Source organism: Oncorhynchus masou, chromosome 22, assembly GCF_036934945.1.
Source record: "Oncorhynchus masou masou isolate Uvic2021 chromosome 22, UVic_Omas_1.1, whole genome shotgun sequence".
NCBI classification, from domain to species: domain Eukaryota; kingdom Metazoa; phylum Chordata; class Actinopteri; order Salmoniformes; family Salmonidae; genus Oncorhynchus; species Oncorhynchus masou.
In genome coordinates this window covers 53569637-53582066 of record NC_088233.1, presented here as the reverse complement: position 1 = coordinate 53582066, position 12430 = coordinate 53569637, and positions in this window count along the sequence as shown.

Genomic DNA, 12430 nt, shown 5'->3' with positions numbered 1-12430 from the left:
ATAGTGTTTCATAATATTTAATAGTGGTTCATAAGCTTTCAATAGTAGTTCTTAAGGTTTGAATAGTGGTTCATTTGTGCTGCACTTACAATCCTCTACCCTGAGTGCTAGTCTGTTTGTGCCATCATCCTTGTCACTCATTGTCATGCCAAACATGTATGGCTTGACAATAACAGCAATAGAGTTGGCAAGAGCTTAAACATAACTGGGACCAAGTTAGAGATCTACTTAAAGAGCCACTGAACATGCTGATTGGCATGTGTGTTTTTCTGTTGCTCATTAGAAAAATTAGATTTCAGTCTTGGAAGTGTGTTTCCTGACCGATACTGCACTTGGTTAAGGATGTTTGTCCCCCATGACACACTGTAGAAGCCTATTTCACTTCCTCAAAATCCCCAGAATAAATCTAAGATAACTCAAGAAATCTGTAATACATTTTTACATTTTTGCTAAGGATGATTTAGTTGCGCAATTCTACATCTAACTAAGATGTTTGGTGCAGTATTTCTCAAGTTAAAAAAAAAGTGCAACGTGTTGTCTTGTGTAAACAAAGTCTGAGCAGCTGGGCAGATCTGTCTCATAGTCTATGCTATTGTATAGAGAGCAATCACCGCAGCTGTTCACCCCATGTTAGTGGGCAAATTGACATCTTCAAATCAAAACCCAACCTTTATTAATTTACCCGTGGTGAAGCACAGATGTTCCAAACCATCAGACTGGTCAACTGGAGTCAGGTGCAGGGGAGCAGAGATGAGTGAACAGGCACACTTTAATTGGCAGAAGCACATCAGTTGGACGCAACAGCGTCACAACACTCCAGCCAAAGGCAAAAGCGAATAGAGCACAAATAATGAACAACAATACAATAACACAGGTTCAAAACAATACCCTGAAAAACCCAGCCTGCCGCGTCACACAATAAGCGTAACGAACAATTACACACACAGACATGGGGGGAACAGAGGATAATATACAAGTAGAGTGATGAGGGGATGTAAACCAGGTGTGCGGAAAAACAAGACAAAACAAATGGAAAATGAAAGGTAGAGCGACGATGGCTAGAAGACCGGTGACGTCGACCGCCGAGCGCCGCCTGAACGTGACACAAACGGCGTTTTAGAGTACAGCACATATTTTGTTGTAACCCCGGACAAAAACACTTTTCTGCCCTGCTCGAGCTGCCCCGGTCATAATTTAATATTTTTTTAACTAGGCGTGGAAAGTGAACATGGAAAGTGAAAACGTCTAGGAGCAACAATGGCAACAAAATCTTTGTATCTAAGACAATTGTGTAGTCTAGAGCGATTTTCTAGGTTAGCTAGCCAGCTATTGTCGTTCTTTTAACGTAACGTAACGCAATCATCACTGCCAGCCAGCCAAGAATAGCAGCACTGTAGAAACTATTACAGTACAACGGTTTGATTTGTTTGATCGTAGCTAGCTAGCACAGCCGTCTTTGTTCTAAGACAATCTAGAGCGATTTTCTAGGTTAGAACTAACGTAACGTAACGCAATCAACATAGCTAGCTAGCCCCAAATAGCAGCACTGTAGAAACTATTACACTCGACGGAACGACTTGATTAGTGTAGCGTCAACATCGCAGCCACTGCCAGCTAGCCTACAAAGTCAACAACGCAGCCACTGCCAAACTCCAGCAGTACTGTATCATTTCAATCATTTTAGTCAATAAGATTCTTGCTACGTAAGCTTAACTTTCTGAACATTCGAGACGTGTAGTCCACTTGTCACAATCTCCTTTGCAAGCGTAGCCTCTTCTGTAGCCTGTCAACTATGTGTCTATCTATCTGCACAGACCATACAAACACAGCCACCCTAATCTGGTGGTCCCAGGCGGACTCCACGTGGAGTTCCAGGTCTCCGGTAGCCTCTGGAACTGCCGATCTGCGGCCAACAAGGCAGAGTTCATCTCAGCCTATGCCTCCCTCCAGTCCTCGAGGCATGACGGAAACATGGATCACCACAGATAACACTGCTACTCCTACTGCTCTCTCTTCGTCCGCCCACGTGTTCTCGCACAAAGCTTCTGGTCAGCGGGGTGGTGGCACCGGGATCCTCATCTCTCCCAAGTGGTCATTCTCTTTCTCCCCTTACCCATCTGTCTAAATTCCATGCTGTCAAGTTACCAGCCCTTTCAAGCTTAACATCCTTAATTTATCGCCCTCCAGGTTCCCTTGGAGAGTTCATCAATGAGCTTGATGCCTTGATAAGCTCCTTTCCTGAGGACGGCTCACCTCTCACAGTCCTGGTCTACCTTTGACTCATTCCTCTCTGCCTCCTTCTTTCCACTCCTCTCCTCTTTTGACCTCACTCTCTCACCTTCCCCCTACTCACAAGGCAGGCAATACGACCTCATCTTTACTAGATGCTGTTCTTACACTAACCTCATTGCAACTCCCTCCAAGTCTCCGACCACTACCTTGTATCCTTTTCCCTCTCGCTCTCATCCAACACTTCCCACACTGCCCCTACTCGGATGGTATCGCGCCGTCCCAACCTTCGCTCTCTCTCCCCGCTATTCTCTCCTCTTCCATCCTATCATCTCTTCCCTCTGCTCATACCTTCTCCAACCTATCTCCTGACTGCCTCCTCAACCCTCCTCTCTTCCCTTTCTGCATCCTTTGACTCTCTATGTCCCCTATCCTCTAGGCCGGCTCGGTCCTCCCCTCCCGCCTCCGTGGCTCGACGACTCATTGCGAGCTCACAGAACAGAGCTCCGGGCAGCCGAGCGGAAATGGAGGAAAACGGACCTGGCACACTCCCTCCTCTCTACATTTTCCTCCTCTGTCTCTGCTGCTAAAGCCACTTTCTACCACTCTAAATTCCAAGCATCTGCCTCTAACCCTAGGAAGCTCTTTGCCACCTTCTCCTCCCTCCTGAATCATCCTCCCCCCCTCCTCTCTCTCTGCAGATGACTTCGTCAACCAAACGACAATCCTCGTTTGCTAAGTCAAACGACATGGTTCTGCTCACACTGCCCTACCCTGTGCTCTGACCTCTTTCTCCCTCTCTCTCCAGATGAAATCTCGCTTCTTGTGACGGCCGGCCGCCCAACAACCTGCCCGCTTGACCCTATCCCCTCCTCTCTTCTCCAGACCATTTCCGGAGACCTTCTCCCTTACCTCACCTCGCTCATCAACTCATCCCTGACCGCTGGCTACGTCCCTTCCGTCTTCAAGAGAAAACTCGATCCCTCCGATGTCAACAACTACAGACCAGTATCCCTTCTTTCTTTTCTCTCCAAAACTCTTGAACGTGCCGTCCTTGGCCAGTTCTCCCGCTATCTCTCTCAGAATGACCTTCTTGATCCAAATCAGTCAGGTTTCAAGACTAGTCATTCAACTGAGACTGCTCTTCTCTGTATCACGGAGGCGCTCCGCACTGCTAAAGCTAACTCTCTCTCCTCTGCTCTCATCCTTCTAGACCTATCGGTGCCTTCGATACTGTGAACCATCAGACACCCTCTCCGAGTTGGGCATCCCGGGCGGCCCACGCATTGCGTCCTACCTGACAGGTCGCTCCTACCAGGTGGCGTGGCGAGAATCTGTCTCCTCACCACGCGCTCTCACCACTGGTGTCCCCAGGGCTCTGTTCTAGGGCTATACACCAAGTCACTTGGCTCTGTCATAACCTCACATGGTCTCTCCTATCATTGCTATGCAGGACACACAATTAATCTTCTCCTTTCCCCTTCTGATGACCAGGTGGCAATCTCTGCATGTCTGGCAGAATATCAGTGTGGATGACGGATCACCACCTCAAAATGAACCTCGGCAAGACGGAGCTGCTCTTCCTCCCGGGGAAGGACTGCCCATTCCATGATCTCGCCATCACGGTTGACAACTCCATTGTGTCCTCCTCCCAGAGCGCTAAGAACCTTGGCGTGATCCTGGACACACCCTGTCGTTCTCAACCAACATCATGGCGGTGGCCCGTTCCTGTAGGTTCATGCTCTACAACATCCGCAGAGTACGACCCTGCCTCACACAGGAAGCGGCGCAGGTCCTAATCCAGGCACTTGTCATCTCCCGTCTGGTTTGCAACTCGCTGTTGGCAGGGCTCCCTGCCTGTGCCATTAAACCCCTACAACTCATCCAGAACGCCGCAGCCCGTCTGGTGTTCAACCTTCCCAAACGTCACCCCGCTCCTTTCTCCACTGGCTTCTCGCATCCGCTACAAGACCATGGTGCTTGCCTACGGAGCTGTGAGGGGAACGGCACCGCAGTACCTCCATGATCAGGCCCTACACCCAAAAGAAGGGCACTGCGTTCATCCATCTGGCCTGCTCCTCCCTACCACTGAGGAAGTACAGTTCCCGCTCAGAAAGTCAAAACTGTTCGCCGCTCTGGCCCCCAATGGTGGAACAAACTCCCTCACGACGCCAGGACAGCAGAGTCAATCACCACCTTCCGGAGACACCTGAAACCCCACCTCTTCAAGGAATACCTAGGATAGGATAAGTAATCCTTCTCACCCCCCTTAAATGATTTAGATGCACTATTGTAAAGTGGCTGTTCCACTGGATGTCAGAAGGTGAATTCACCAATTTGTAAGTCGCTCTGGATAAGAGTGTCTGCTAAATGACTTAAATGTAAATGTTAAATGTGGTAGACCACACAAGCTCACAGAACGCGACCACCAAGTGCTGTTCTCTGGATGAATGAATCATCTGGCACCATCTCCAACTGACAAATCTGGGTTTGGTGGATGCCAGAAGAATACTACCTGCCCGAATGCATGGTGCCAACTGTAAAGTTTGGTGGAGGGGTAATAATGGTCTGGGGCTTTTTTTTCATGGTTCGGGCTAGGCCCCTTAGTTCCAGTGAAGGGAAATCTTAATGCTACAACATACAATGAAATTCTAGATGATTCTGTGCTTCCAACTTGACTGGCCTGCACAGAACCCTAACCTAAACCCCATCAAACACCGTTGGAATGAATTGGATCGCTGACTGCGAGCCAGGCATAATCGCCCAACATCAGTGCCCGACCTCACTAATGCTCTTGTGGCTGAACGGAAGCAAATCTCTGCAGCAATGTTCCAACATCTAGTGGAATGCCTTCCAAGAAGAGTGGAGGCTGTTATAGTAGCAAAGGAGGGACCAACGCCATATTAATGCCCATGATTTTGTATTGACATATTTGACGAGCAGGCGTCCACATACCTTTGGTTATGTAATGTACGTATACACCATTTCCAGCCTTTCACAATAAAATAATTAGACTGCCCACAATTCATCATCATTACACTATTGTTTTAAATTCAATCATCCTCTTTACCCTCATCATTCAGATGAATCAAATTCAATCACCTTCTTCACCCTCCTCATTATTCAGTTCATAGAAGTCACATCTACCATTATCAGTTTCTATCTGGTTTCTATCGCCAATTCATCCGTTGATGACAGAATAGCATATTTAAATTGTATATTTATTATGTTACTAGTTTTTGCTTAGTAGCCAGAGCAATGCAGCCTCGTGAGTGTTCATGCGTTTATGCAAGGACAGCATGGATATAGAGCTGCACCTCTTGAATTTTGAGTTATTTGACAAAGGTTAGTGTCATAAAAACTGCAGAATATGCTCTTTTTTTTACTATATAGAAATCAAAATGTTTTAAATGGATGTAACTCTGAAGGAAGATTTGATAAAGTGATGCTCCTCTCTCTGCATCTGTAAATTAGAATAGAATAAAACTTTAGTGTCCATCCAGAATGGACATTTTGCTTTGGCATCATTACTTTCAAAGGATTGCATACGTTCTCACATCATACACATTTAAACCATCAAATCCATCATATTGCATATACTAAAAATATAGAAGACATTCATACATTTACTCACAACTGACCACTGTCCCAACTGCACTAGTTAGATAAGAACACATACCGATACAATTTACATTGCATTTAGTTATCCAACAGCACAAGGAACGAATGGATGTTTGGGCATTCTGAAGTGCAGCCAGAGGGAAGCCTCTCGAACTGAGGGTGTAGAGAGCCGGAAAGGTCGCCAATGACAGACGGTGCCTTCTTTTTGGTTGCCTTCTGGAACAGACCGCGCAACGGAGCCTGTGGTCGGCCAATTACTTTGCTGGCTGTGTTTACTCTTCTTGTTAGTTTGCTTTTGCTCCTCACGCTCAGATTACCGTACCAGACTGTCATTTTTTTAATTTTTTTTATTTCACCTTTATTTAACCAGGTAGGCAAGTTGAGAACAAGTTCTCATTTACAACTGCGACCTGGCCAAGATAAAGCAAAGCAGTTCGACACAGAGTTACACATGGAGTAAACAAACATACAGTCAATAATACAGTAGAAAAACAAGTCTATATACAATGTGTGCCAATAAGGTGAGATAAGGGATGTAAAGGCAACAAATAGGCCATGGTGGCGAAGTAAATACAATATAGCAATTAAACACTGGAATGGTAGATGTGTAGTAGAAATACTAGGGTGCAAAGGAGTAAGATAGGCTATGGGCTATGTACAGGTGCAGTGATCTGTGAGCTGCTCTGACAGTTTGTGCTTAAAGTTAGCTTTGGGGGTGACCAGTGAGATATACCTGCTGGAGCGTGTGCTACGGGTGGGTGCTGCTATGGTGACCAGTGAGCTGAGATAAGGCGGGGCTATACCTAGCAGGGTCTAGTAGATGACCTGAAGCCAGTGTGTTTGGCGACGAGTATGAAGCGAAGGCCTGCCAATGAGAGAGGACAGGTCGAAGTGGTGGGTAGTGCATGGGGCTTTGGTGACAAAATGGATGGCACTGTGATAGACTGCATCCAATTTTTTGAGTAGAGTGTTGGAGGCTATTTTGTAAATGACATCGCAGAAGTCGAGGATCGGTAGGATGGTCAGTGTTACGAGGGTATGTTTGGCAGCATGAGTAAAGGATGCTTTGTTGTGAAATAGGAAGCCAATTCTAGATTTCATTTTGAATGTTTGATGTGAGTCTGGACGGAGAGTTTACAGTCTAACCAGACACCTAGTTATTTGTAGTTGTTCAGATATTCTAAGTCAGAACTGTCCAGAGTAGTGATGCTGGACGGGCGGGCAGGTGCGGGCAGCGATCGGTTGAAGTGCATGCATGTAGTTTTAATTGTATTTAAGAGCAGTTGGAGGCCACAGACGGAGAGTTGTATGGCATTGCAGCTGGTTTGGAAGGTAGTTAACACAGTGTCCAAAGAAGAGCCAGAAGTATACAGAATGGTGTCGTCTGCGTAGAGGTGGATCAGAGACTCACCAGCAGTAAGAGCGACATCATTGATAAAAACAGAGAAAAGAATTCGGCCCAAGAATTGAACCCTGTGGCACCCTCATAGAGACTGCCAGAGGCCCGGACAACAGGCCCTCCGATATGAACACTGGTGTCGTCTGAACACTGAAATCTATCGGAAAAGTAGGTGGTAAACCAGGCGAGGCAATCATTTGAGAAACCAAGGCTGTTGAGTCTGCCGATAAGAATGTGGTGATTGACAGAGTCGAAACCCTTAGCCAGGTAGATGAAAACGGCTGCACAGTATTGTTTCTTATCAATGGCCGTTATGAAATTGTTTAGGACCTTGAGCGTGGCTGGGGTGCACCCATGACCAACTCTGAAACCAGATTGCATAGCGGAGAAGGTACGGTGGGATTCAAAATGGTCAGTAATCTGTTTGTTAACTTGGCTTTCGAAGACCTTAGAAAGGCAGGATAGGATAGATATAGGTCTGTAGCAGTTTGGGTCAAGAGTGCCACCCCCTTTGAAGAGGGGGATGACTGCAGCTGCTCCCAATCTTTGGGAATGTCAGACGACACGAAAGAGAGGTTGAACAAGCTAGTAATAGGGGTTGCAACAATTTTGGCAGATCATTTTAGAAGGAAAGGTTCCAGATTGTCTAGCCCGGCTGACTTGTAGTGGTCCAGATTTTGCTGCTCTTTCAGAACATCAGCTATCTGGATTTGGGAGAAGGAGAATGGGGAGGCTTGGGCGAGTTGCTGTGGGGGGTGCAGGGCTGTTGACCGGAGTAGGGGTAGCCAGGTGGAAAGCATTGCCAGCCGTAGAAAAATGCTTATTGAAATTATCAATTATAGTGGATTTATCGGTGGTGACAGTGTTTCCTAGCCTCAGTACGGTGGGCAGCTGGGAGGAGGTGCTCTTATTCTCCATGGACTTTACAGTGTCCCAGAAATTCTTTGTATTTGTGTTTCAGGAAGCAAACTTCTGCTTGAAAAAGCTAGCCTTGGCTTTCCTAACTGCCTGTGTATATTGGGGGCTGTTTGATGCTAATGCAGAATGCCACAGGATGTTTTGTGCTGGTCAAGGGCAGTCAGGTCTGGAGAGATCCAAGGGCAATATCTGTTCCTGGTTCTAAATCTCTTGAGTGGGGCATGCTTTTTTAACCAGGTGTCCTCTACTGATGGGATGAGGTCAATATCCAGGATACCCGGGCCAGGTTGATTAGAAAGGCCTGCTTGCTGAAGTGTTTCAGGGAGCATTTGACAGTGATGAGGAGAGGTCGTTTGACCGCAGATCCATTACGGATGCTGGCAATAAGGCAGTGATCGCTGAGATCTTGGTTGAAAACAGCAGAGGTGTATTTAGAGGGCAAGTTGAGTGTGCCCGTAAGGGTGCTCATGTTTGCAGCTTTGGGGTTGTACCTGGTAGGTTCATTGATAATTTGTGTGAGATTGAGGGCATCAAGCTTCGATTGTAGGATGGCCGGGGTGTTAAGTATGTCCCAGTTTAGGTCACCTAGCAGCATAAGCTCTGAAGATAGATGGGGGGCAAACAGTTCACATATGGTGTCCCGAGCACAGGTTGGGGCAGAGGGAGGTCTATAGCAAGCGGCAATGGTGAGAGACTTGTTTCTAGAAAAGTGGATTTTTAAAAGTAGAAGTTCAAATTGTTTGGGTACAGACCTGGATAGTAGGACAGAACTCTGCAGGCTATCTCTGCAGTAGATTGCAACACTGCCCCCTTATGCAGTTCTATCTTGACTGAAAATGTTGTAGTTAGGGATGGAGATTTCAGGTTTTTGGTGGTCTTCCTAAGCCAGGATTCAGACATGGCTAGGACATCCAGGTTGGCCGAGTGTGCTAAAGCAGTGAATAAAACAAACTTAGGGAGGAGGCTTCTAATGCTAACATGCATAAAACCAAGGCTTGTACAGTTACAGAAGTCATCAAAAGAGAGTGCCTGGGGAATAGGAGTGGAGCTAGGCATTCCAGGGCCTGGATTCACCTCTACATTGCCAGAGGAACAAAGGAGGAGTTGGATAAGGGTACGGCTAAAAGCTATAAGGGCTGGTCGTCTAGGACGTCCGGAACAGAGAGTAAAAGGAGCATGTTTCTGGGGGCGATGAAATAGATTCAAGGCACAATGTACAGACAAAGGTATGGTAGGATGTGAATAGAGTGGAGCTAAACCTAAGTAATGAGTGATGATGAGAGAGATATTGTCTCTAGAAACATCATTGAAACCTGGTGATGTCATCGAATGTGTGGGTGGTGGAACTGAAGGGTTGGATAAGGTATATTGAGCAGGGTTAGAGGCTCTACAGTGAAATAAGACAATAAACACTTACCAATATTGAATTTGAGGATACTCTCCACCAAGCTGCTGTACACCATCTCCAGAACATCCTGGCTGACCCCAAACCACTTTCATTTCCTGATTAAAAACAAGCGCTGGTTTGCCTTACAATATATTTGATTAGTAATAGAGTTATAGTAAATAAAACAGTCACATAACATCTTATTTTTACAAAGTAAAACATAAAAGCGCAGCTAAAGGGTGAAGATCCCTCAAATGTTAATAACTATCGTCCTATCGCCAAACTCCCTATCCTGGCCAAAGTCTATGAATCCATAGTGAACTCACAGTTAAAAAAAAGAACATACTGACTGGAGTTCAGTCTGGCTTTATAATCGGGGCACAGTACCACAACTACAGCTATAGCCGTGGAAAATTACATCATTAATGCACTTGATAAAAAGCAACATTGTGCTGCTTTGTTTGTGGATTTATCAAAGGCCTTTGATTCAGTTGACCTTGAATTGTTGCTAGCTAGACTCAGAAACATTGGTCTCAGTGAAGGGGCAGTAAATTGGTTAAGGAATTATTTTTCTGACAGAACACAATGTGTATATACTGACAATCACAGATTTAGCTTTCTTGAGATTAATATAGGCGTGCCCCAGGGTTCCATTTTAGCCCCAGTGTTGTTCTAAATTTGTATTAATGATTTGGGAAATGGGATGCAACTGGCAAAATTACATCTATATGCAGATGATACAGGTATATATACATGTGCTCCTTCTCTGGTTCAGGCTGTTGAAGAGCTCCAGACTGCTCTTCAGTCACTGCAGGCCTCCCTTTATGGTCTCAAACTGGTCTTGAATGTACAAAAAACTAAATTCATGATCTTTAACAGTTAGAACTCAAAGAAGGTTAGCATTGTCATATCTGGTGGCTTATCCATTGAAAAAGTGTCCTCCTACAAATATCTAGGTATTTGGTTGGATGACAAGTTATCCTTTAAAGTTCGTGTGGATAATCTTGTGACAAAGCTTAAATTGACATTTAGTTTTTATTTTTGTAATAAATCTTGCTTCCCGCTTATGGCTAGAAAGAAGCTTGTTCAGGCCACTTTTTCACTCTGTCATTGATTATGGTGACTTGTTGTATATGCGTGCAGCCTCCTCTGTCTTACAGAGACTGGACTCTGTTTATCACTCATCACTCATATCACTCAAGTCACTCACCCACCATTACACCTTGTACCAAATGGTGCATTGGACCTCACTTTCTATGCGCAGAAAGATACATTTGTATGTGTTCATCTACAAAGCCCTTTTTGGTAAACTCCATCTTTACCTCTGTAGTCTGCTCTCCTTCACCACCAGCATTTACCATACCCAGTCTGCTAGGTGGTTGCTACTCAAAGTCCCAAAGACATTCACAGTATTAGACAAGACTGCCTCCTCTTCTAGTGCACCAGACACATGGAATAGTCTACAATCCATGCTTCATCGAGATATGTTAGTGCCACTGAATGAATTTAAAATATTGATGGGACACTCTGTTACAGAGGAGTGTAAATGCATGTTGGAGGCTGGATCATGTTGTATTGTATTGTTGTATGTTTTAATAATGTAATGTATTGATTGTTGCTGCCTTCTTGGCCAGGTCTCCCTTGAAAAAGAGACTCTGTGTCTCAGTGGGCTTTCCTGGTTAAATAAAGGTTAAATAAAGGTTAAATAAAGAAAAGAGAATGGTACAAACCCGCAAGGTGTGCAGTGATTTATTTTTTTGCTGCTGATAAATAGGCATAACAAACTCATCATTACACGATTGTCTTTCTAAATTATTAATCAACCTCTTCACCCTCCTTATTATCATTCAGTTAAGCGTAATTTAAATTCAATTGTGAAGTAAGGTGCACAATTATCCCAACTCATTAATTTGCCAATCATTCAGTGAGGAGAGAGAGAACCATTAGAGCCTGGCTGGGTACCAACGGAACGCTGTCTTGGCATGTTAAGTCGGCAATAGGTGTGAACCTGGGTAACAAGGCTCTAAATGCTTTCTGTTTGTGATTTCAAAATTCTGACAAATGAGCAGTGTAAAATAAAAAACATTCAGGAACATCAGGGAAGTCGCAGGATATAGCAATCTTTGGGGGAAGATTTGTTTAAATTGACAAAATCAAAGCCTATGGTGGTTCTAGTGTTAAAGGTAGAGTTTGTACAAATTACAAAATTACATATTGGTTTCCTTACCTTGTAAACAGTCTATGAGCGAGATAAGACAGCAATCTATGCTTGAGTTTTGTTTACCTGGTCACTGTCTCCAACTTTTTAGCATGTATAGTACAAAACCATTGTAAGTGAATATCCCTGATAATAGCATTTTTCACATTTCATTTCCAAATCATCTTAAAATAACTTTATTGAGCTGTACAATAATTTTAGGAAACGGAACATGGAAATGCTTATATTGCGGATTTCCACTTGCATTGGTTTAGTGCTAAAAATGCTAAACAAAATCAAAGCATGGATTGCTATCTTACCTTGTCCATCTACTTGCTAGCGTGCTAGCAAATACCCATAGACTTCCAGTCAACGCTAGTTATCAATTGCGCTAGCGCTATTTAGCAACTTCCATCAAACCACCCAAGTTCATCTGACTCTGGGGAAGTAGATAATCCAGATGTATCCCTTTAACAAGTAATACATTGTTTTTTTTAAAGTAGGGGTCGAAATGATTAACACAGCTAAATATGCTTAGAAATAAAGTAGTAAAATGTTTAGTATCAAAAGACTAATGAAAAGACTAAACAGTACCAGTCAAATGTTTGGACACACTTACTCATTCCAGAGTTTTCCTTTATTTTTACTATTTTCTGCCTTAGACCACCTCACCACTTTG